Genomic DNA, 26179 nt, shown 5'->3' on the forward strand with positions numbered 1-26179 from the left:
GTGAAATGTGGTTTCATGCATGTGCATAAATTGTCATCCCAAATGAGCCTGTGCAGTCTGCACAGGCTAATCAGGGACTACACTTTCCGCCTAAACTGGACTTTCTTTTAACGTTAATTATCATAAAAGCGGAGTGTCATACCTGATTAGCCTGTGCAGACTGCACAGGCTTATCTGGTACACCACTTTACGCACATGCATTAAACCCCCTTTTCACAGAGCACAGCACATTTTAGACAATAAAATACCCTCCAAAGTCTACTGACTTTTCAAAGTCAGTTTTGAGAGCTTGAATGACATGACCTACTTAAAAACAACAACAGATATTATACTCTCAAAATGCAACAAGCAACAGGGAACAACAAACACTAGGTTAAACAAAATTGATTATGTAAGCCTTTGTCTAAGTGAGAATTTGTCTGATATTTTTTAGGAGTAATTCTGGTAGTGTAAACAGAAGGCCAAAGCAAACATTATAATAATTTTATGTAATTGTCAAAGCAAAATCACTGCCTGACATTATTACGGGACAAACCATTTGGGACAAACAGTCGTACTTTCCCTTAGCCTGTCACAACAGGGTCCATACATTCAAACAATGTGTATCATTAATATGAATATGTTCATACTTGCTGCATATATCAAAATGGCTACAAAAAATATCCATGAAATTCTGACGAATAATCAGTTTGAGACCAAAAACTAATAACAAAACTACTGACAGTAACAATAAACTGTTTGCAGCCACTATGTAATTATGTTAGTCCTTTCGTATAAATTTATGTTGACACTACAACTCCAAAATAAAAACAATTTACATGTCATATTGAACAACAAAACATATGACTATTCATTGTATTAAAAGTAATTAAAAATAATTAACTAAACACTTATTGTCAAGCAAATGTTTAATCAATAGTCTATTATGACTAGTTATTTTGATTTTTTGGTTTCAGGTGTGACAGACAATTCAATACTGGTCCTCTGAAAGCCAACTAATGATGCTATTCTTTTAGATGGGATTACAGTAAGATATAAAACACAAATGTACAAAATAAGAAACTATAAATATTTAAACAATTTATCACTTCATTCCATACAATAAACTGTCTGCAGCTGAGTGCTAGTGCATCCACTTAAATATTAGAGTATAATTTATGTATATACAATTTATAGTTGATCCATGGCTTAAAATGGATCACATTATGAGGGGACATTCATCAGCTGGATGAATTTCCATGCCGAAAATAACAGAGCCTTAGCCCTTTCAGTGCGGGAACCGAATTTTAAAGGCCTTTGCAAAAAGTTTGGATCCAGATGAGACACCACAAAACGTGGTGTCTCATCTGGATCCAAACTGTTTGCTATTCTGATAGTATTCTTTGAAAAAAAAATGAAGAAAATGCTTATTTTACAAATTCAGCAGACGACATTTTAGCAGACGACAAATTTCCCAGCATGCAAAGGGTTAAGGGTGGGAGACAGTTTGAGGCTTGTTTTGCAAAAATTGGGCTTAATGCACGCCCGTAATATATCTTCCCAGATTAGCCTGTGCAGTCTGCAAATGCAAATCAAGAACAACATACTCCACTCTTACAGAATTTTTTGTAGACTGGAGGTCTATTCTTAGCAAAAATCTGGTTATCAAAGTGGTGTCCCTGATTAGCCTGTGTGGACTGCAAAGGGTAATGTGAGAGTTGACACTTAACACACATGAATATAGCCCAGTTTTCCATAACACCTTTTATTTTGAAGTATATTTGTGTCAAGCCAAAAGTATACTTGTTGGACACTTTATATTTTTGCATAGTTCTGTTGTATAATGTGCTTGGTGTTTGTGTGTAGACTTTTCCGCAGCAAATGAATGTTTGACCCTTGTCATGCGTTACTAGAATATAATTGGATCGTAGTTTGAGCCTTGCTTTGGGAAAACTGGACTTAATGCATACGCTTTCCGGCTTAATTGGATTTTTGCTAAGAAGAGACTTCATTTAAACCAAAAATGTCATAAAATTGCAAAGTGAAGTCCCTGATTAGCCTGTGCAGACTGCACAGGCTTATCTGGGACGACACATTACTCACATGCATTATGCCCAGTTTTCTCAGAACCTGACTCATATGTGTTTAGTGTGTTCCTACATCTGCCTGTGCCGTTGGCACAAGCTAATCAAGGACGACACTTTCAGCCTAAACTCAGTTTATAAGAGCCTTTCTTTGAACAAATAATTCCATTAAAGCAAATGTTCACCAAGTATTTGAACTTTAATAAAGTATTCAAGCGTGTCTGGAGCTACGCTGTCCACATTCTGGAGCTACGCTGGCATAAGACACATTTTTTAACGAAACTGGTCATATTAACCAGAATATTTTGTTATTCATTATAGACAGGGATCATTGAGAATTCATCATAGAAAGCTGTGGGACTGATTTCACTTTGACAGTCACAAATAAATCATCAAAGCATTTGCATGAACTAGCTGTGCACAATGTCCTGTCAACAACTGTGAGCATTATGATGGATACAATATGCATTCTTCCCCAGAATACTCTATGGGGCAAAGTTATTGATGACTGCACACTTCATTTGTGAGAAGCATATCAATATCACACACTTCACATATCCATATCCCAAAATGTCCAACATTCTGACAAACTAAACAAATGTACATCATAGCACACAATTGTGAAGTCCCAATGCATAATTTGATGGCTCAAATAATTTTGTAAATTTTGTATTCTGAATAAAAACTTTCAAGTATTGTTTCCTATATGGAATACATTGTAAATTGATTCAGAACAGAACTGTTAATTAAGTAAATCAAGGCCATCAAGACATTTTAGTTATGTATTTTTTGCAATCTGTCATGTCAATGCCTGAATTTAAGTACCAGTGTTTTCAAGCCAGCCCAATTTTTCATAGTTAGCTACTGGTTTCCACACATGTAGGTTGAGTATTCCAGATCATAATATGGTTGTATTATCTCAGGATACAGTGTAAGGGTTACCCTGTAAGAAGGCAAAAATGACAGTAACCCAAATCTATCTGGTCAAACAGCCCCAACAAGACACAAACTTGCTACCACTAATGACACAGACTACAAATACCAGAGGGTAAATGTGATTAGAAAAGTGTCAAAGCAAGCAGTCTTGGAGCAACAAATCAGCAACTTAAACATATTTGTCTCATTTTTTGGCAAGATACTATGAAGTATCTGTTGGGAAATCACATTTTTTCTGATAACTTGAAACAGGTTAAAAGGAAGCAAAGAAAGAGCCCTGAGAAATTGGGGAGTAGTAGAAATTAAATCATTAGGAAGATTAACTCTTCACTGCCATTACTGATTTGAAAATAAGAGTTGTTTCCCTTAAATGAATTTCCCTCCTAACATCTACAGTATTAAGTGCTTAGTGATTTAATATTCAGACTTGTTACAAAGATGTTTCTTTATATACATATTTTTTTTTTAAATGCTTTAAAAAATAAGACTTTTAACAAAACGGTACTTATTTACTAGAACAAGAGAGCCGAAGGCACATGTCACTCACCTCAGACCTAAAGGAACTGAACAGTTTTGAAAAGCTTTTGCTATGTTAAGTTATTCTATGCAACACTGTGTCGACACCAACACAATTATTCCTATGTTTTGTATGAAGAAAATCAGCACAGAACGATGGCATTTCCAACAGTGTGCATCATTAACACAACATCACACAAAAAAGAATGTCATGTATAGTGTTTCACTTCATCTGTTATAATTGTTTTGAAGACAACATGTTGAGTTTTTTATTCTGCTCCATTAAGGTATTGTTTACAAATGCGAACATTGCATTTATTTATTTAGGTCGTATGTGCATGAAATTTCCTCAATATTTCATTTGGTTACCTTACCCATCTTATAAGACAGAATGACTCGAGCAATTTAAGATTTCAGTTAATCAGGGTGAAAATTTCAATGCATAAACTTATTCAACTTTTGTCAAGATTCTGCTTTTACACTTAGTAAAATCTCTTAAATATGCAGCGCCATGCCAAATTGGTCTTTTGCAATATGTGGCCTTTAAGGCATACAGGGTAGCTCCTGACCAGACTGTGAACTTGCGCAGGCTGGTATTAAGATACACTGGCCCGTTTTCGGGTCATTTTGAGTTGAATACCTTGAAAATGAAAGTAGAAATCGGACGGGTCTACGAATAATTACAAATATACCCCAATGATTGATAACTGCTGGACAGACTGCCTTCTTTTCTTCATAGGAAGGCATATAAATTATCCGGTACATTTTTGTACGAAAAATAACCAGTCTAAAAAATACGCTCTGTGTTCGTAAGAATTGCGTTTCGTGACGCAAGGTTTTTACGGGAATAACGTTATTAAATTTGTATTTGTGTTTTTGTACGCTTTATTTTTAATTTAATTAAGTTTTTGGTTATTTTTAATTGCGTAATAACGCAAATACGCTTGTTATCTATAGCCCTGTATACCGCAATTTATTTACAGAAATTCACATTTATACTACACAGCCTTATTGGTGCACTATCTTAATTGATAGCCAATTTTGTGGGGCCACTAGCTGTTTTTGTGACCAAACCAGAAATTCTTAAAAAAAAAGTTCTGAAAACCAGGTTGAAGTTTTAATGAACTCCGCAGGTACTGTTAGAATGAGTTTCCCCACTGGGTACCCAAGCATTTACCTGTTCTAAAACCTATTGGCAAAATAATGTACCAGGTAGAATATTGAGTCTGTGCGCAAGATTAAAGGGATAATAAGACTCACAGAGACCAGTCTGTTACATGCATAGGCTGTCTGTTTAATACACAAACTGTCTGTATAACACATGAACTTGCATGAATTGTTGTTAAAATGTATGAACTATCGAAATAATGTTGGAACCAATCAACAAGTTGCATGTAATTTAAAATAAAAGAGAGGAACATCTAAATGTTTACACATTTCAGATGATTCCAGAGCCCGATGAACCAAAACGATGAACCAAAACATAGAAGGACCCTGGGATCAAAGCTGCACAGGGTACTAAATGAAATTGTCAGTGACCAATAAAATACTGTACACAAGGGCAGGTATTGGTTTTATCATTATCAGTTCAACTCAAAATAAGTGTTAAACATTCTAATTTAGAACTCAACAGAACACTTTATTTGTTTATGCTTTTTCATACAAATTGATGCTTGTTAGCCTCAAATTTGTATATTCCATCGGCTTAAAAAGATAAGTTGTGTTATCAGCGCAGTGCTCAAGCTAGCACCGTTCCGTCCCAAGGTCCCACCCTGACCCCTTGGCCCTCCAAGATGCCTTGTTTTGATCTCATCGAATTATTATAAACAAATTTTAAGTTTCCATAAACTTATTAAAGTTTCTTCATGTAACTAGTTTTGTTAACTAAAGAAAAAATGACAATACATGTTATATAATTACAATATATACATATATAACAAATGCTATATTTTAAATATACAACAAAGATAATATGGAGGCGTATTCTTATGTGCTCTTAAGTGTACGACATAAACCCCTACTAAACACATTCGTATGCAACATCTGTGCAAATTATGCTATAAAATTTATACAATTGCAAATTTGCAGCCACAATGGTACAATGGTCATCAACCTTTAAAACAAGTAGCTATTAAAGAGGATTTATTGCCTCAGCTTCAATTCTCTCCATACATTTTTTTTTCCCCTAATTAATTCCAGAAATCAGCTAATGAAGCCAGACTAATTTTGGGAGAGAAAGGCTAAATTATCAGAGGTGTCTGAACAGGTTCATTACAAACTGGTGCAGAAAAGTCATTCATTCACTGTCAACAACACTAACTGGAGATTTATAGAAAACTTTACTACCTCAACATGCCTGGGCCTTTTTGGAATAAAAATTATACTATTTCCACTTATTATGTCAAAACAAAATATAACCTTGTTTATTAACCCCTTTATGCCTAGCGTCTAGAAAAAAGGCCTTGGCAAACAGCGTAGACTCAGATGAGACGCCGCATGATGCGGCGTCTCGTCTGGGTCTATGCTGTTTGCTTAAAGGAATTTCTGTAAGAAATATTCTAAATATAGAAATAAATATACTAGACATCCCTAATTTTGGAAATAACTTGATCCAATTTAGAAGAATGGGAATGTCCACTAGGCATAAATGGGAATCCACCAAAAAGATATATTGTAATTCAATGATTGCATTGACCAAGGATGCGTTAATTTTTCGGGTTAAATAATTTGATGAATAAACTTCAAACTCTTGGTCCAACAAATTTTGCACAAACAAAATAACATCTATGTCTACTGGTAAAAAATTACTTTTAGTATTGCACTCACTTTGTTTATATTTAAGATTAAAAAATGTTTTCCTTAAATGAATTTCCAAGAAAAAAAATCAAATTTGAATCCCTTGTTAAAGTTTGAACAATATAGTGAACCCTGTTTGTGAAGGAGCTGATGGTGTAAATTCAGAAATGAACAAGAAATATCTTTTAAAAAGATATACGGCGTTGATTGTGGTTGGAGTTTATGAAAGGTAAAGAGTTCAATGAATGAGATCAAGGATAGGGAATATCTTTTTCTGTGCAGTTCTTAGCTGCATCACACGCAGTACGGGATGTTACGCGAGTTTTCGCGGCCTATTTTACATTATTACATATTGCTGGTCATAAACCTATAGATACAAAACAGAAAACCAAAGAAGAATGGAATTGAAATTAAAACATATGAATCAACCAGCCACACACAAAGTAACTGTACATATTTCAAATATTTATACGCGCGTTCTTCGAACAAACCTGTTTTAGTGGTTTGTCGGGCATTGCTATTTGATTCGATTATTAACAGTATCGAGACTCATCGCGTTCATGCTTAATACATTAATCAATATGGTGGAATTATTCTTGTTAAATTAATTAAAAATAATAATTATCATGATATTGTTGAAAACGCATTAGGAATCTATTATTGACATACCATAATTATATCGCTGGATATCTTCATTTAACATCTTTCTTACAAAGGTCAGGTAAGGTGAAAAGCTGGCGTAATCAGCTACGCAAAAAAACATGTGCTACAAGTTTACCCCTTTCTGAGCCCCCTCCTTCCCAGAAGCCCCATGATTCAGTTGGAAGCTGCCCAATTGATACCCTTAATTAGCAGCACTATCTTTATCAGTAATTAAATGTCAATTACTTACCTAGGTTATTTATTAGTGTTGGCTTTTTAATGAAAATTATAAACCAGAGTCCAACATACAAGTGTTAATTAAAAAGGCTTTTCAAAACTACTGATTTTGTATTTAAAGGATTTAAACAACATGTAAATTTGATGGGAATCACTAAAAAAAAAAAATTGTGTTTTTTTATATACTTCTTCGTCTGCAGACAATTCATATTTAAAGTATCCTTCTTCAAATATAATTTCAATTAAGCTAGTCTTACTATTTTCATAACATAAACAGCATAAAAAACAAGTTTGTGTAATAAACAGTATTTTATGTGTGTAGCTTGTTATTAACAGCATTTCATTTGGGTTAGCATCTTAGATCAAATACTGTAGTTTGTTCTAGAACATGTGCTTTTCCCCTGATACATTCAGAAACCAATAATTACAGACTGAAGAGCAATGTCTATCAAATATTAAAGATTTCTGATAAGCTGCAGCAAAAGCAACAGAACATCCTGATAGTGAAAGATAGCCGAGAAATTCCTTTCAACAACCAATACACAAGATGTGTTTTACCATTTTTTTTGGTGATAAACTTATTTCACATACAGGTATTTTTTTTGTCTTGAAAATGAAAAGCAATATTTAACAAGCAAATTCGTTGAATTGATATCCCCCGCCATTATGCTTCTGGACACAAAAGTGTTATATTTGACAGTCAAAAAAGCATTTTTTCAAGATACAAAGGGCCATAACTCCGTTATTAAAAGATGGTGTACAATGCCATTTCGCATGCATCATCCTCTTATCCATATATATACTCATACCAAGTTTCAATGAAATCCGCCAAGGCACTTCCAAGATATGGCTCCGGACATACAGAAAGAAGGACAACGCCAAAACAATATCCCTCTGCCGATGGCGGGGGATAATAAGATATGCACATTATAAATGGAACAAAAGAATTATACAGTGAGTAACTTGACATTCTGCAACATATATAACAAATGATCATGTTTGAACCCTTTACCACTTAGATACGTATTATGACGCATTTGTAGTCCTTTAGAAAGTACAATTTAATTACATACCTTTCTTACTATATTCAAGCTTTAAATGCTTCATTTCCAACCCTTAAATACTGATGAGCAGCAAACAGCATAAAACCTGAACACACTGCAAGTTACTCGCAGGCCGCAGTGTTCTGGTTCATGCTGGTTGCGAAAGCCATTTTCACTTTGCTTCTGATGGGGAGAGGGTTAAAGCTTGTGTCATTGCAAATTTGGAAAAATGTAATGCCAAAACAAGACTCTTATTATTGTTCAGAAAACAGCTTTAAAAACAAGCAAATTCGTTGAATTGATATCCCCCGCCATTATGCTTCTTGACATAAAAGTGTTATATTTGACACTCAAAAAAGCATTTTTTTCACAATACAAAGGGCCATAACTCTGTTATTAACAGATGGTGTACAATGCCATTTGGCGTGCATCATCCTCTTATCCATATATATACTCATACCAAGTTTCAATGAAATCCGCCAAAGCACTTCCAAGATATGGCTCCAGACGGATGGAAAGACGGATGGAAGAAAAGACGGACGACGCCAAAACAATATCCCTCCGCCGATGGTGGGGGATAAAAAGCCAGTTAACAGTTGACCTTGTATCCAGTGATGATCTCGTCCGCACATAATCCTTCATAAACCAGATGTAACAAGATGTTTCATGGCATAATTTCCTAAGCACCTTTAAGACTAAGTCACACTTAGTTTTATTTAATGTTATTTAAAGGGATCTTTAATTGAAAAAAGTTGTTTTAGATTCGTAAGTTTTCGTTTTAGTTATGATATTTGTGAGGAAACAGTAATACTGAACATTAACCATGCTCTAATATAGCCATTATATGCATCTTTTGACGATTTTAAAACCTAAAAATTATAAAGCGTTGCAACGCGAAACGATTGAATAATTTGGAGAGTTCTGTTTTTGTCGTTAAATTTTGTGAAACTACGAAGATTGCTTATATAAGGTATAAAATACGTCAAGAATGTGTACTCGGCGGAATAGCTCAGTAGGCTAAAGCGTTTTTACTTCAGGACTCTGGCAGGACTCCAGGGGTCACTGGTTCGAAACCTGCTTCGGGCTATGTTCTTTTCCTTTTTTTATTTTTTTTCTTTATTTTTTACTGGAACTTTTATGATCCAATGTTTACATTTATCAATACAAAGCATTTAATGAATAAGTTAAAAAAATGCCAAAATCTGTGAAAAGGCCCCTTTAAACCAATTTATTCTAGCTTGATCTCATCGAAAGCCTAAGGCTTTGTTAAAATGCTCTCGAGTACATTTGCTGAGACTAGAACCAGTATCTTGGTGTCTATGGTGATTGAACCCATGACCTCCTGGGCGCTAGGCGTGCACCATATCCACTAAGCCATAGACACCTACAAACACTATTGAAGTGAATCTTGAGCCTTAATTAAAGTATTGCAAAGTACATTATACATTTTGCAGATTTCCAAAGTTGCAAGGACCACTACCAGCAGATGGGCAAGAAATGGGGGCAGAAGAACTGAGATGCCCAGAGAATGCTGGTTTTGTCCAAGACAGTCGAAAATGAGATGAGATGATGAGGTACCATGTTGTGGGACAAATAAGCTAAACTACAACATATCTAGTGCTCCAGAGTAACTTCTCTTTGAATCCATTTACAAATTTTACAAAGGGAGGTTAACTCCAGAACTGTGGGTCACAGGGGTGTTCAATGACCAAGCTAAATAGAAATCAACTAAGAGAGTAAGAAGACCTTCCACATGCTTGAAATGTGGATAAGCTGCACCAAGATGCTTTTAACAAGTAATCTAAAAACATAATTAATACTTGAAAACGAAACGGGATTATGAAACCTAAACAATATTCACTGAAGCACTTGGAAATAATTATTCTATAAAGTTTTGGCAAAAAAATCACACTTATTATGTAGAAGAAGTTACACAAAGATGTGTCATATGTAATCGAAAACAAAGGGCAATAACTCTTTAAAGCAAATAAAAGTTATGCTACCTTGAAAATATGCATGGTAGCATTTGCAGATCAGTACTCTGCAAAGGTTTTAATAAAATGGAATGCAAAATGTCCAAGGTGTTGTACACTGCAGCTTTCATATGTAATTTTTAACTATGGGCAATAACTACTAACAAAATAACTCAGTTGTGAAACCTTGACAATACATGTACGTGCTTTAGCATTTGGACATTTTATCATTCTGTAAAAAAATGGGAACAATCCAATAAAATAAAGGTAGGAGTTGTGTACAGAAGGAAGTTAAATAGGCACGTTTAAACAAATGGCAATAACTCCTAAAATAATATAAAATCCCCAAAACTTGATAATATGTGCTGTAGTACAAATGTACTTAAAGTAAGTTTGTAGGAGGAATTGGTCATTGAATAGTGGGACTGACAGAAAAGCACACTCACGAGCACGCGCACACGCACATACAGGGGCACCTTCCATTTCTATATCCCTAGGACATTTGGCAAATGATAAAAAGATTAATTTCATAGAACTTGATGCCACTTCAGTGAACTCAAGATGCTTTAATCAGCTTATAACCCATTTACATCTGTTATAACATGATTTCCAACATAATAACCCATTTACATATGTTAGAACATAACTACAATTTCTACCTCATTCATGATCAAATAAATGATCTGCACACAACATAAAGCATCATCATCTTTTAATTGAATTGCCTCAGATTTTCTGGATGGTATCTATGCACACACACCCATCAAGCCCATAGAAATTAATGATGCTCAGAATATTAAGAACAACAGTTGCTATTCAAAGCAGATCAACCACAGTAGCTGAGATTTATTCCTGCATTGAAAGCCTACTGCTTATCAGCAAAGCTAATCTGTAGACCCCTGTGCAGAGCAACTGTAGCTTCTTAAACATCTACCCTTCTGCAGGCCCCATCATGGCTTCCCTCCAGTGTGACTAATTTCAAAATACTCAGATCCTATTGGCTGATACAATTATAAGCTTCCACATGGTAGCTTCTGATTGGTTGAAACTGGAAGCTTAAGGTAGCCACTCCCAGAAGCGCTGAAATTGGTAAGACTTATGATGCAGAGATCCTTGCCTATGCCATACTGTCAAGGAGCATTAGTTGAAATCCATGCATTCTAGCTGGCAATTCAAGAAGAAGCCTACATTCAGGTCTTCACTACTGAGGACTTTGTATTACAAGCTTTCACACAATATTTTTTGGCACATACTCAGTTTTGGGCAGCCATCATGGATTCTTTAGTGTACATGTGACACTGGAGCGACAATGGATCGTAAACAACTACGCAACTCGGATAAACTTCCTTAAACGAGGGAAAATAAGAAAACACGATGCAAGATGGCTGTGAACATGGCCGCATGGCGGAGATGGGATAGGAAAAGAAGGACTGGATCATGAGAGATGGGACTTAAGTAGATAAATCTAGAGAAAAAGATCTGGCTATGGGTGATATGCGACTTAGGAGATTCATAGTGTTCTGGGTCCATACTTCCTTGCTATCCCATAATTCTCTGTCCAAGGGTATGGAATGTAAAGAAGTATGAGTCTGGTTACTATACAGCATCAGACCAGCAAAAACATGGGAGCAATGGAGGAGGAATAGACAAGATATTTTATGGAGAAGAGAATTTTTTGGAACAACAAACTGGGATACTACTAATTAGTCAGGTATGTTTCTAAACATACATTTTTATTATCACAATATATATTCAAATAAATTGATCACAAAATATTTTGATTTAATTAATGTTTTTATACAATACTCCATTACCCACATGCTTAAGTATGTTTAAATATTTAGGGTACAATTTCTTGCCCAAGCATCTAAAGATCACTTCCCAGACAACATGCCAATTTTGTAATTACAGTGACTGCATTGACTGCAAAGCACATGGCCCATGACCCAACCTGCCATTTGTCAGCGGGGTTTTATCTAAAAAGCATGCCAGCAACCCAAACTGTGTATTCCAATTACCATTAACAAACCATGTCTAAAGTGTTATCTCTTATTTCAGGTCTCTCCTTTCAAAGAGTCACCAAGAGAATGAAGCCCCCAACAGACTGGTCTCACTGAAAACTGTGCCATGCCAGCCTTGTACAGGGTGGCCATGTGATTTTTGTTGTGCATGAATGAGATGTAGTGAAGAAATAAAAGTCAGGAATTGTGCAGATATATGCACACATTTGTATGTTTGTTTGGTTTTAATAATAAAATATTAAATTAAATAAGCAACAGTTTAACTAGGGAAGAGTATTCAGGAACTGTTTTACTGGATAGCACTGGTTGATGAAAAGTGTTAATTCAAAATTTATTTAAAGAATCTGTTACAAACCTTGGTAGAAATTAAAATAGGGTATTTCCACCCATTGGACCCACCATTATTTTGGGTGGCAACCCTGAAGGTTTATTTGTGCATTCCAGGTTATGGTTTCCACAATTTTTTCAACATTGGAACATATTCATTAAATGAAATATTAATTTTATATAAATGTTCGCTACATGCAATCATATGCACTAAATTATCTTAAAATAAAGGAGCAATAAATAAAGAAGATTAAATTCGGAAGATTTCGGCATGTAATGGAATATTCCTATTTAAGTGGGTAAATTATTTGTGTTAACCAAAATCTTATTTGGCTTATCACCAACCCTTACATTGTTGGCTATATAATCACCAATCCTTACAGGCTAATCACCAACCCTTACAGGCCTATCACCAACCCTTACATTGTTGGCAAATCTAGTGGTAACAAATGAAATTTTTTTACCTTACATTTTAAAGTTGCTATAAGAGACCATTGCTTTCAACAAACGTAGTAATCACACGTATAAATCTTTGACTGAACAAGACAAACAAAATTTGCAATACCTCTGATAGACATAAAAATGTTTTGTTTTTTTTCTGTTTGTTTTTTCATTTGTGTGGGCAAAGCTTTACATCATGAAAGTCGGGTCTGGTGCTAAATTTTACATCACATCGCATGACTGGCAACATGGTTTCTAAGATTTTTGCTCAGCAATACACTTCAAGTACAATGAAGATTTCAAAGTCAAAGTTGTGCTTCCAATACAATTTGCAGAAGATATTTATCCTACTAACATGTTGTTGTTGTTCTTAATATGTTCACTCTATTGAAAGCAGTCATGAAAATCTCTTATCAAACAGCACTCAGGAACAGAACAAAATGACAGCATAATGTCCAAATCTGACAAATTCATGTACTACTTTTTTCATTTTCTAGCACAGTCTAAATGTGCCTGCTCTGGCAAAATGGGATTTCATGCAAGTGCATTAAGTGCTGTTCCAGGTCAACCTGTGCAGTCTGCGCAGGCTAATCGGATGACACTTTCCACCTAAACTAGATTTTCAATAAGCTGAGACTGGCTTAAAGTGAAAAAACACCATAAACTCCAAGTGTCATTCCTGACTAGCCTGTGCTGAATGCACATGCATTAAGCACCATTTTCCAAGAGCATGGGTGCACACATTGCATGGAAAAGCTGGATCAGGACTGAAATTCCTTCTCGATGTTCTACCCACACACACAGCATAGGATGGTTAGCCATATGGTTAATATTACATGGACTACAGACAAAAGCACTGTAACTAAGACCAGTAATGTATCACAGATAAACTTGTTTGCTTTTAGCCCTTCTGGTTGCTTTGATTTATTTACTTCAGAAGCTTTGTTTAGGAACACACATAAACATGGCCTGAGAACCCATCTGGCCTCAATCCAGAAGCATCAAATTTTGTCCACTCCATTCTTTCTGGACCCCTACACACAAGACATAAACTAATTGTAACAAACACAACCACACATGTATGTTTAACTTAAATATCCAGATAGTTTAATCTGGCTCTCACACACTTAATCCTTGGCCATTTCAGCCATATGGAGGGCTAATTAAGACCTTAATCATTCCCCATGGACCAGCACACTTCTGGATGTAATCAGGTAAATATGGCCGAAGGGCAAAACATCAGGTGTTACCTGTTAGACATACTGAAATAGGTATGAAGGAAGTTATACTATTTCTATAATTATTGGTAAAGATTTCTTTAGAGAGGAATTGCTTATAACTAAGCACTATCAAAATAAATGAAGAAAACAAAATAATACTCTTCAGTGAAAAGCTTGCTATGCCACAAATCTGTTTATTTTAACCATTACAACTTAGATACGTATTTTGACTCATGTGTAGTCCCTGAGAAAGTTAAATTTAATTAAATACCTTTCTTACTCAATTCAAGTTTTAAAGGCTTCATTTCCAACCCTTAGTTACTGATGAGCAGCAAACAGCGTAAAACCTGAACAGACTGCGAGTTACTCGCAGGCTGTTCTGGTTTTATGCTGGTTTTAAAAGCCATTTTCACTTTGCTTCTTATGGGGGAAATGGTTTAACTTTAAAAGGATACCATTATATTGTGAACAGTGGAACTGTTGAATGGCAGTTGCATCAACGTAGGAACATTACATTTTTTCAGAAAAAGCTCCATTATTTTTAAAGCATTAGGTGCGATCGAAAAACGCCATGCCATCTAACAGCAAAGTCATTTGTGTGTATGTAAACGATTATGCCCATTTATCTTTCTAGAGCTTTATTCTATTAAATATCGTATGTCTTAGTGTACAGCAATTTTAGGACAATAACTTCAGCAAATTTTAATGAAGAATGATAAAAACTGCACAGAATTTATAATTATCAAAAGGAACACTGCATGCATGTTTAAACATTGAATATACAAAGTCATTAAAGAATAACATCCCTTTCTGCAAAATTAAACTCCCAGCCATCCACAACAATCAAGAGGGCTTAAGGCTCGCCTAAGACTAAACTAACATACAACAACAAATACACAAAAACAAACACAAGAGCTAAAGGCCTTAAGCGCTCACCTGAGACTATGCTCCCACCCATCAACAAATACACATCAACAATCAAGAGGGTCAAATGCCGTTGGAATTACCTAAGACTAAACCTCCACCCACACATGAAACAATAATCAAGAGAGAGAGAGAAGCGCTTGGGCTCATCTGAAAAAATTTCCCACCCAACCACACAAACACAACAACAAACAAATGCTGTAGTGCTTGCCTATGATTCAACTCTTACCCATCCACACCAACAATTAAGAGAGCTAAATATCCTAAGGGCTAACCTAAGAGCCTTGCAAGTAACGAAACTGTTCTAAGCAGTAAGTGCTCACAAGGTTTCCCAAATTATGTTTCAAAAGAACAGTCCTAACGCTGGCAGCCATGTTTTTCAATGGGCTGAATTGTAATTCATTCACCCAAAGTCATTATTATTGTCTTTATAAACTTAACCCATTACCACTTTAATAGATACGTATTTTCACACATGTGTAGTCCCTTAGAATAAATTTAATTGAAGACCTTTCTTACTAGATTCAAGTTTTAAAGGCTTCATTTCCAGCCCTTAGATACTGATGAGCAGCAAACAGCATAAAACCGGAACAGACTGCGAGAGTAACTTGCAGGCTGTTCTGGTTTTATGCTGTTTGCATATAGCCATTTTCACTGTGCTTCTGAGAGGGAAAGGGTTAAGAGGATGCCTCTGATGCTCACAGAGACACCTCCAGTAACATTGGGCTAATGTAGTCACTAAAATGAACTGAAGTCATTAAGAATATAATAAAAATGGCACATTGTGTTCAATTATTTACAAAGTTTCGTTCCCTTTGAAGTTTTTCATTGTCTGTTTTCAGCACAATCGAAAAGACAAGCATTCGATCGTAGACGCAACGTACATTACATAGAAACATATTATATTAGAACATTGCTATTTAAAAGAAATGATTGCACTATAGCTTAAAGTACCACCTGATGACTTGTCATTTACAAGTATGCTCTCAGCGCTTTGATTTTCCTTATGCAACTTGTGAAAGGATGAGTGTACAGGTCTGGAAGGTAAATGTTGGCAAGCTTACAGAAAAGCCCACTAATTTCTTCTAGTTTATGATTCCAAGGTTGATAACCAGAACTGGAACGAAAACAGATTTTAAAGCAAAAATGCTGTATCCTAACGATGAAATGAGTTAAGTTAATGCATAAATGAACTCAAGCACATCAGAAACGTGAAGAAAATGAATACAATATTGCTGTATCTGGCAGATGCTTGCAATAAATTGTACAGTAATTTAGTTGCTAATGAAAATACGATCTGGGATGATTTTCATACTTAACATGAATACAAATAATCAATTCAGCAAATTGTAATTATGAACATGTGATACCATGAATGTGTGTAAAGCAATGGTACAAGAGAAAATGAAAATATACCTTAACATTTTTCACACTTATAAGCAAAGTGAAAATGGCTATGTGCAAACAGCATAAAACCACAGCAGTCTGCGAGTAACTCAGTCTGTTCAGGTTTTTTGCTTTTTGCTGCTCATCAGTATCTAAGGGTTGGAAATGAAGCCTTTAAAACTTGAATCTAGTAAGAATGGTCTAAAAATAAATATAACTATCAAAGGAACTACACATGCGTGAACATACGTATCTAAGTGGTAAAGGGTTAACATAAATATTACTGAAAAATGGCTGCACAATAATTATCAAGTGCAGATGAGTTCCGAGACATCAATTAAATCCAACTGCTGAGTGTTATCAATACACATTTATAGTGGAATTATATCAACTGGTCTGGGATTCACAGACTTATTGTGGATTAAAATTGCAAAGCTTTGGAAAAAATCCAATCAGTTAAAAATAAAATCATTGAGATTTCCAGTTTTATCATGGAGTGTTCTGAAACATTAATCTTTTCAGAGGCTTATCGTGTATATGCTGAAATGGATTTTAAATGATAGATGAGCGAATATGTTGCACTTAAAAAGCCTATTTGCCCAAATAAAACACATTTCAAATTGTTTTTATAAGAGATAATATAGAATTAATTCAGGGCTCGAAAGAAAATGTTTGAATAATAATCTGACAATAAAGATTATAATTTATACATTTGGTTTCAAAATACCTAGTCAGGTTTATTTTCTAATGTTTTATAATATCAAAGTAATACTGCTTCAAAAGTATTAAAAAATACTTTGTCTTAGTGTTCTTAACAATCTTGCTGGTGAAGAATTTTTTTCTTAATTGTTATTAAATGTTAGCAAAAGAAACATCAATAATTGCATTAAACAAACAACACACAAAACGTTTTTATGTTTTAAATGTTCACAAGTTTCCAGAATTACACCAAAGTTGAACTCTATCAAGGGCATAGGCCATACCACAACAGACATATGATTCAACCAAAGATAAATGGCCAACCAAGGTCAGTATTTAATGAGTTTTCTTGCCACTCAATATCCCTTTTCATGGCTTATTAAATCTCAACAATCATCCCATAGTCTACATTTGGGGTACTTCATGGGAAAGCAAAACCACAGTAAGTTCCTTCCTTGATTATCATGAGCCTCCTTGAAAGCCGATGATAAACCCACACCTATGAAAGTTGACCCGCAGTCAAAATACCCATCTTGAATGAAGGCTAAAGATATTGGTTACTTCTGGGCTCAGTATGAATGTAGCAAATAAATTGATTTATTAATGGTAAGGTCTTTCTTTTTCTTGTCAATGCTCAGACAAACACAATGGCTCTCCACACAAAGATGGCATGGGCTTCAGGTCCTTTACACTGCTGTAGAGCTTCCATGCATCACCTTGGTCTCCTTTTCCAAACTCTAGCAGATGAGGCTATCATAGTTGGCTGGTCACAACAGGGCAGGATGACCTCCAGAAGCTGGAATTGTACTTCATCCAGGCACTCTACCAGCCCAGGGGGACTCCACAGGCAGAGCACCATAGTTGTTAATGATTGGAGTGGAAAGTGGGGCAATGAGGTAATGTGCTTTTTGACCCAGTGCGTCCAACATTTATTAGTTTTTTTATAGACTTTTTCAGCTTAAACAACATTTATAAACAAGCAAATTCATTGAATTGATATCCCTTGCCAAATAAACTTTATTTATGGATCGGTGCAAATCCCTTGATATACAGTATAATCATTAAGTGCAGGGTAATAATTATTATCAGAACAGGTAGCAATTAAGTGTAGGGTAATTGTTTTTATAAATTGCAATTTTCCTCATTGATATCTATAACACCCATGCAGTTTCATGATGAAATGTTGTAACGTATCTGACATATAGCACTGAAAAGTTCCAGCATACAAAAACAACAAAGAGCAATAACTCTTATTTAAGAAAGTGAAGAGTTATGGTTCTTTAGCATGGCACTTTTCCTCAATAATATGAATTCACCCATGAATTTTCATGTTGAAATCTTCAAGGTATCTGAGATATAGCTCTGAAAAGTTTCATCATACAAAAAAGGATAACAACTCTATTAAAGAAAGTGCAGGGTTATGGTTCTTGAGCATGGCACTTGTCCTAATTGATATCTATACACCCATGAAGTTTCATGTTAATATCTTATTTAGGTTCTGATATAGCCCTAAAAAGTTTTGTGACAGACGCACTTAAAGACTGACGGGCTGACAGATATACTGATGGACGGACAAGGCCAAGTCTATATTCCTCCGCCTTTGGCAGGGGATAACAACTGGACATTCAAACTGGACATCTTTATTACCCTTGGCCTTGACATTATGATAAGACATGTCCTTTTTCTAGCAATCTGACAATTGCAATGACAAGCTGATTTACTATCAACTTTTAATTATAGGAAGACATGACCATTTGCATAGTTACTTGACATAATGGAAATTACCATGTCATTTACCGACAGCCGGGCATATAAGAATATAATGTCGAGACATGATCATTTACCATCAGCTTGACAATGTGGTGACATGACAATTTTATAACTAACTAAAAATGGCGCGGCAGATGCCGACACCTATCGGCACGCCGCATGTTTGACCTAAGGGCGCCCCAGGGTTGGTAATGGGGCCATGCATAGTTGAGATTGACGGTATTGTCATAAGAGATGTTCAGTATCAATTTGAAGTAAATCGGTGTAGAAATGAAGAAGTGAATGTAAAATAACCTAAACAAGTTCAAGGTCAAGATCACAGGGGTAAAAAAAAATTTGCGCATGGAAAGGTCAGTAGTTATGAGCCTTTTTCGAATCGCTGTCGCAGGAAAATCTCTGACCCGGCCCCACCCCAACCCCCATTACTTTTGACCCAGAGGTCAGATCAAAATTACAAATAGTGCACCGTCGCACATATGCTCGTAGTTTAGTCCATGTGTGTAAGTTTCAAGGTTCTAGTGCTAATAGTGTAGGAGGAGATGTGGCCAGGACGGACGGACAGACGGCGGAGATAACCACATAATCCCCACTTTTTCTCCGAAAAGCGTGGGGATAATTAGACAATTAAGAACTTTTTACCACTGGCTCGTCATAATGCAGGGGTCAAAGTTGGATATTCTGAAAATCCTGAACTTAAAGCTGGGGGCCAGGGGGCCGCATGGCCCTCGGTGGGTCCAGGGGACAAAAAGGGGCCAGAGGCCCCCGGAAGCTCCTGGATTCAACGCATTTAAAGGGTGCCTGTACCTGTTCTGGTGATTCTGTTTTCTTAAAAAAACAACATACACATATATCTAAAAATCTTCATGTATTTGATAAGGAACACACAAAAGTGAGTCAAAAGGAAATTCATTTACATGCACCCTCTGTCTGGCATGGACTCGACTGCAGGTGTTGCTTTTGAAGAACCCGGTAAAACCTGTAACAGTCATAACAAATTATTATATTTTTCACACATACTTTAAAAAGTCAATAATACATGTCTAATAAATGCAGAATCAAATGTTTGTCACCATTTATATTCACAGATGCATGCTGCCAGAAGCCTCCACATACACCCAAGAAAATTGGGTATGGTGGTTTCTGCTCAACAGTTAAAATTGAATATTTCGGCTTGGGTTCCCCTAGTTTTTATCCCAATTGTTTTGTTTGAATGCTAAATAATTGTATATTTTTGACATAGGTTGTCCATATTTGTTTTACAAAAAGTAAAAAAAAACATTTCTTGCTGCTGGGCTCATATAACATATAACAATAAAACATTTTATTTAACTAAAAAAGACCTGTCCCAGTCAGCAAAAATGGCGTATTTGATCGTATCTTCAATTACTGTTAAAATTCTTTTCCTGTTTTATGCTTTATTCAAAGGTCAAAATGTTTTAAAAGCTCACAATCAATGAATCATACGTTATTAATAAAATATTTTGACAAATTTGCTAGATGTATCTTGCCGATTTTTGATGCAAAACAAGCCAAACAGTAAACTTTAGCAACAGAAAATACGACCAAATTCGGGGTGTTAGTTTAAAAAAATAAAAACCCTACCTGGTTGGTCTTGATGGTTCTTACATTCTTTATGTGATAAGGGTCCTCTGCGTGGAGACGAAATGCCTTCTTCCCACAAGACTGATAATTCAGGGTTTTCTTACAAACTTCTCAAACCGCTTTTCCACAAGATTCCACTTTTCTCAACCAGTTCACTCCCCGCCTGTAGTCAGGCGTAGTTTTTCTCGTGTAACTATTCCCAGCGCCACTTATTTTATGCACCTTCAAGATTTTTCACCTTATATCCAACAGGCAAGTATCTCATTGCCATTTTTCTCAACTAAAGTCTAAACACAGCATCCCATTCGGCATTAAATATATATTTATATAAATAAATATATATATAATATAAAGTCCAACAATAACCAAGTAAATCAAATAAAGTTCCAAGAGAATACCTGTGATTTCAACTTCTAAACACCACGGAAATATAGATTTTTTTGATTGGATACATTGAATTATTTCGACCAATGAAATAACCCAATAGATACATGGGTGCTGACAATAAACGCCGGACATATGGATGCATTTACGCTACCCGCGCTTCCGCGTAAGTTAAATGAACCATCTTGAACGTATTTTCCGCCCTCTTGCATTATCGGCCAATCTATGTAGTACCACCCTCCCCCACCCCCACCTCCCAATATCTCATCGGATTTACAAGATTTAGAAAAACGGCCCGGGCCGATGCAGAAAATCCAGAATTCCGGTACAATCCGGAGAACTTTGACCCCTGTCATAATGTGAAAACATGATAGGTATAACATGGCATTCAACTAGACATATCAGATGAAAATGCCTGAACAGGATATTCTACTAGAACTTTTATCCCATCATCAGACGTGCATTGTCGAAATAAACCACTGTGGAATAAATTTTCCTCTATTTCGGCAGTGCTGAAATATAGCTGTCACGCGCGGCAGAGAATGGTCATATTACTCCGAATCAACTCTAAAGTAATCATTTTTAGTAAAATCGATTCAGATTCAACAAAACAAACAATTTGATACCAAGATGTAATATATTTTTAACACATAATGCAACTGAAAAAAACATTATTTACAAATATTAAGTGCGCGTACTCGTGACGTCATTATTAACACGTCATACGACACAATGCATGTTCTTTCACGCTAAAGCTGCAGTTGTTTAGTGTGTTTTTTTCATAATTTCTTAAAAATTGGGGAAGAAGAGGTATGATAAACAGAACAAGAGATGTGTTTGTCAGAAACACAATGCCCCTTACTGCGCCTCATTGAAATAAAATTTCTATTTATCATTTGGCAGGTATAGAAATCATCTCCCTTTAAAGGTTTTTTTTTTCTGTTTCATAAATTTAAAGGTTATTACTGGTTGACCGTGTATCTATGGACATAAGTCCACAGGTATGTAATGAACGTGTGTATTTCAGAGTTTATTTACAGGTCCTACTGGCCTCTTCACGAGGTTATAGTAGCCCGACCTGCCCCTGTGACCTTTCAGGGGAGAAAGATTAATTTAGAGCCAAAGTAGGTCAAATTTACCCCGGTTTCCCGGGTATTCGCCAAAGAAATAATTTAGATCCAAATAGACCAGTGCACGGTGGCCAATGAGACCTTAATGTGCACTGGTAGTATGTAATGAACATCAAAGAAATTATAATTATATCATTTAAAAAAAACTTTGACAAATCTATCATTTGGGTTATAAATAATCCAAATAATAAATCTGTACAGTAACTGTGAAAAGAACTTCAATTCTTGGTAAGGAAATATATAATATGAGATTTATAATTATATAAATTACTTCCCTTGAAAATAATTGTCTGTAACAAATGTCTATTTTTAGTAGCAAATAATTAAAACCCACTACCGTGACTGTAGATTCACCACTCAAAATGTGCAGCTCCATGAGATACACATGCAGGCCAAATAAATAAAGTGGCTATGTTCAATATTGAATAATTTTCTCCCTTTTTAAAGCTTATTACTTCCCTTAAATCTGTATTTTTTACCGTAGACCGTAAAGGATGACCTTGACCTTTTACCACAATGTGTTTGTCAGAAACACAATGCCGCCTACTGCGCCGCTTTGATTTATTTAACAAAAATATATACGTGGGCAGGTCAGGTAACTATGTCCATTTAAAGCTTATTACTTCTCTTGACTTTGTTTTTTCGACCCTAGACCTTGAAGGATGATGTTCACCTTGAAATTTTACCACTCAAAATGTGCAGCTATACGAGATACACATGCATGCCAAATATCAAGGTGCTATCTTCAATATTTAAAAAGTTATGGCCAATGTTAAAGTTTTTTTTCGGACAGATGGACAGACATACTGACTGACAGACAGTTCAACTGCTATATGCCACCCTACAGGGGGCATAAAAACAGGTTAGTTACTGATCTTTTTGTAATGTATTAGGCTCGGCACGATTAAAATAATGAAACAATGTTTGCTTAAAATAACTTTGGGATTTTCCGTGTAGTTCGATTTTCCTATTCTATTTTTAAAGAAATAATTTACGACTAAGAAAATTAATGGGATAAATTGAATACTAGGTCGGTGCCGAATAAAGCAAAGTTTATTTTGCTCGGCACGAAAATCTGAACCACTCACCAAGGCTCGTGGTTCAGATTTTCTAAGCCTCGCAAAATAAACTTTGCTTTATTCGGCACCGACCTAGTATCTCTATTTATACAAGCTTTCTAAAACATGTTGCATATTAAACATGCTATCATAAGACAAATATTGGAACTACGGATGACTAAAATATAAAATACATCTATATTGTAATTATTAAATTTTTTGGAAATTCATTTGACTTAAATTAAAAAAATATTTGCTTAAAATTTAATATTATTTCGATGCACTACTTAATGATTGCATTTTTTTTTTAAATAATCAAGATCTCTTGTTTGGAATGGTAAAAGTTTAAAAAACGATCAGAACAATTTAGGAAATAGAACAAAAATCAGAAGCATATCCTTAAACAGTAGCATGAATACACTTGAAGACAATTTAACCTTGCCAGAGGTTAATGTTCGCAAAGTGCCGAAGAAGCAAGAATGAAAACCATGAAAACCGGTATAATCTGTGTAATCAACAGAAATGTGTGTTTAATCTATGGCTCTTATCTGGGCCTGAAAGCTGCTATCTCAGTTGGCAGATAGAAGGGCAGTGGGCTGTATCCCCAGGGGAATCTGTAGACCTGATAACTGGCGTGATATAAAGGCCAGAAGACCAGGGGGATCCAAGACTAGCTAAGTTCTACTGGTATATTTTGATGGTTTAACCCTATATCACTTAGATACTTTCATACACGTGTTGTCCCTTATAAAGTTTAATTCAAATAAAGTGATATTATGGGGATCTAACAGTATATAGTTGTCTATCGCACTCTTTGTTTATTTTTGGTGTTTTCACTTCATAAACACTTATATTTGTTAATGCAGCATCAACATACTAAAACAATATCCCGGAAAGAGAAAAATAATCCATTTGAATATCAACCGTACTTTCGTTTTGAAAACTGACGACAGAAATGATTTGATGTAAGATGTGAGTCTAAATGTAGTTTTCATGCAGATTCGTTCATACGACACAAAGACACAATTTTGTTTTACGGATCATTTCAGCTTAGAGGACAGGGTGAGTCATGTAAAATATCGAAAATAATATATATTTTTTATAAACAACTGGTAGCAAGGTTAGTTGTAGATAATTGGTCAGTTACCACATTTTAACAAATTCTTTTGGTCTGTTAATTCTTTTCAGCCCAATTCAACAGTGAAAAATACCCATAATATCACTTTAAAGATTTTTTTCACTAGATTCAAGTTTTTAAGGCTTCATCTCCAACCCTTACATACTGATGAGCAGCAAACAGCATAAAACCTGAACAGACTGCGAGTGACTCACAGGCTGTTCTGATTTATGCTGTTTGCACACAGCCATTTTCACTTTGCTTCTGAGAGGGAAAGGGTTAATGCTAGAATCAAACACCACCACTTATAAATAGTTTTTCTGTGTATTTTGAAGTATATGAGGTAGCATTAGTGTGTGCCCAGAGTGTGCACCCGGAGTGTGTGCCCGGAGTGTGTGCCCGGAGTGTGTGCCCGGTGTGTGTGCCCGGAGTGTGTACCCGGAGTGTGTACCCGGAGTGTGTACCCATAGTGTGTACCCGGAGTGTGTGCCCGGAGTGTGTACCTGGAGTGTGTACCCGGAGTGTGTGCCCGGAGTGTGCCCCATGACTGTGTGCCCCAACATTCCTACCTGACTAATTTACTAGACTCACAAAATAAGGGACAAATTTTTAATTACAGCAGCTGCTGCAAAATTGTCCAAGTTTGGTTCGGTCTTGTGCTGTGGGGGGAAGTTGGAGTACCCGTGGAAAAACCCACCTGTCCAGTATGGTGACCACATGCTTTCAGAAAGAGGATAAAAGGGATCTTATCACGGTTTGGTAAATTGACAAAATTTAACAAAGTTGTTTCAGATTCGCAAATTTTCGGTTTAGTTATGATATTTGTGAGGAAACAGTATTACTGAACATTTGCCATGGTCTAATATAGCCATTATATGCATCTTTTGACGATTTAAAAACCTAAAAATTATAAAGCGCTGCAACGCTAAACGATTGAATAATTTGGAGAGTTCTGTTGTTGTCGTTTAAATTTGTGAAACTACGAAGATTGCTTATATAACGTATAAAATACGCATGTTATGTATGCTTTGCAGGATAGCTCAGTTGGCTAATGCTAATGCGTTTTTACTTCAGGATTCCGGGGGTCACTGTTTCGAGTCCTGCTGCGGGCTCCTTTTTTTCCATTTTTAAATTTTACATTTATATTTTTTACTGGAGCTTTTAAAATGTAATGTTTACATTTATCAATATAAAGCATTTAATGACAAACTTCAAAATATACCAAAATCTGTGAAAAGGCCCCTTTAAACCCAAGTCGCCTAGATGAAAATCACCTGTATTTTTTACTGTGCTTACAGCCCAAAATACTCTAGGCGCAATATATAATGACAACCACATGTATGCAACACATAGGGTTTAAAGGTTTTTAACCTGTGTGTCTTTGATTAGCCACATCCTCAAAAATTTCATTCATATTCGTACTTAACATAGATAACTGTCTTCATAACAAATTTACACAAAATGTGTTGTCGTTTTTCTGGAAGAATAAACTTGAAGTTCAGTATGTGCCCTGTTTTAAATGCCACATTAAATTCTATGGAATATAGAAATATTCGTTTTAAAGCTCCATCAAAATGAAATGTGAAATTTCCTGTGTGGGTGCCTCACATTTTCAGTTTTTCAGAAGCAGCCGGCTGCCATGGTAACTGATTTATTATCAGCTGTGGGTCAAAATGTAAAGATCTGGTAGCTGTTCCCAGTTAAAGCACTGGCACATGAACTTTGTTACTATTTCAGCTTCTTTTTCTTAGCGTATGGAACATTTCTGTGCTTTACACAAACTGTATGTTTGACTGCATGTATCCCCGCACTGTTCTTATTTAATTATCAATACCAAGGAAACATAAACTAAAATTTTGATTTAATGCAACATGAACAAACAAACTGTTTTCTG

The 26179-nt window shown here is 35.6% G+C and overlaps 1 protein-coding gene and 1 long non-coding RNA gene across 13 annotated transcripts in view; one reads left to right on the forward strand and one right to left on the reverse strand.

Moving 5' to 3' along the window:
* Positions 1-26179, reverse strand: part of LOC127873555 (E3 ubiquitin-protein ligase MIB1-like) — a 123131-nt gene that overhangs the window by 47589 nt on the left and 49363 nt on the right. The window lies entirely within an intron of this gene.
* LOC127873556 (uncharacterized) lies at positions 11714-12438 on the forward strand. The gene is made up of 2 exons (XR_008046251.1): positions 11714-11917; positions 12265-12438. It is a non-coding gene; the product is annotated as an uncharacterized LOC127873556 (long non-coding RNA).

The sequence above is a fragment of the Dreissena polymorpha genome, chromosome 3, assembly GCF_020536995.1.
Source record: "Dreissena polymorpha isolate Duluth1 chromosome 3, UMN_Dpol_1.0, whole genome shotgun sequence".
In the NCBI taxonomy this organism is placed as follows: domain Eukaryota; kingdom Metazoa; phylum Mollusca; class Bivalvia; order Myida; family Dreissenidae; genus Dreissena; species Dreissena polymorpha.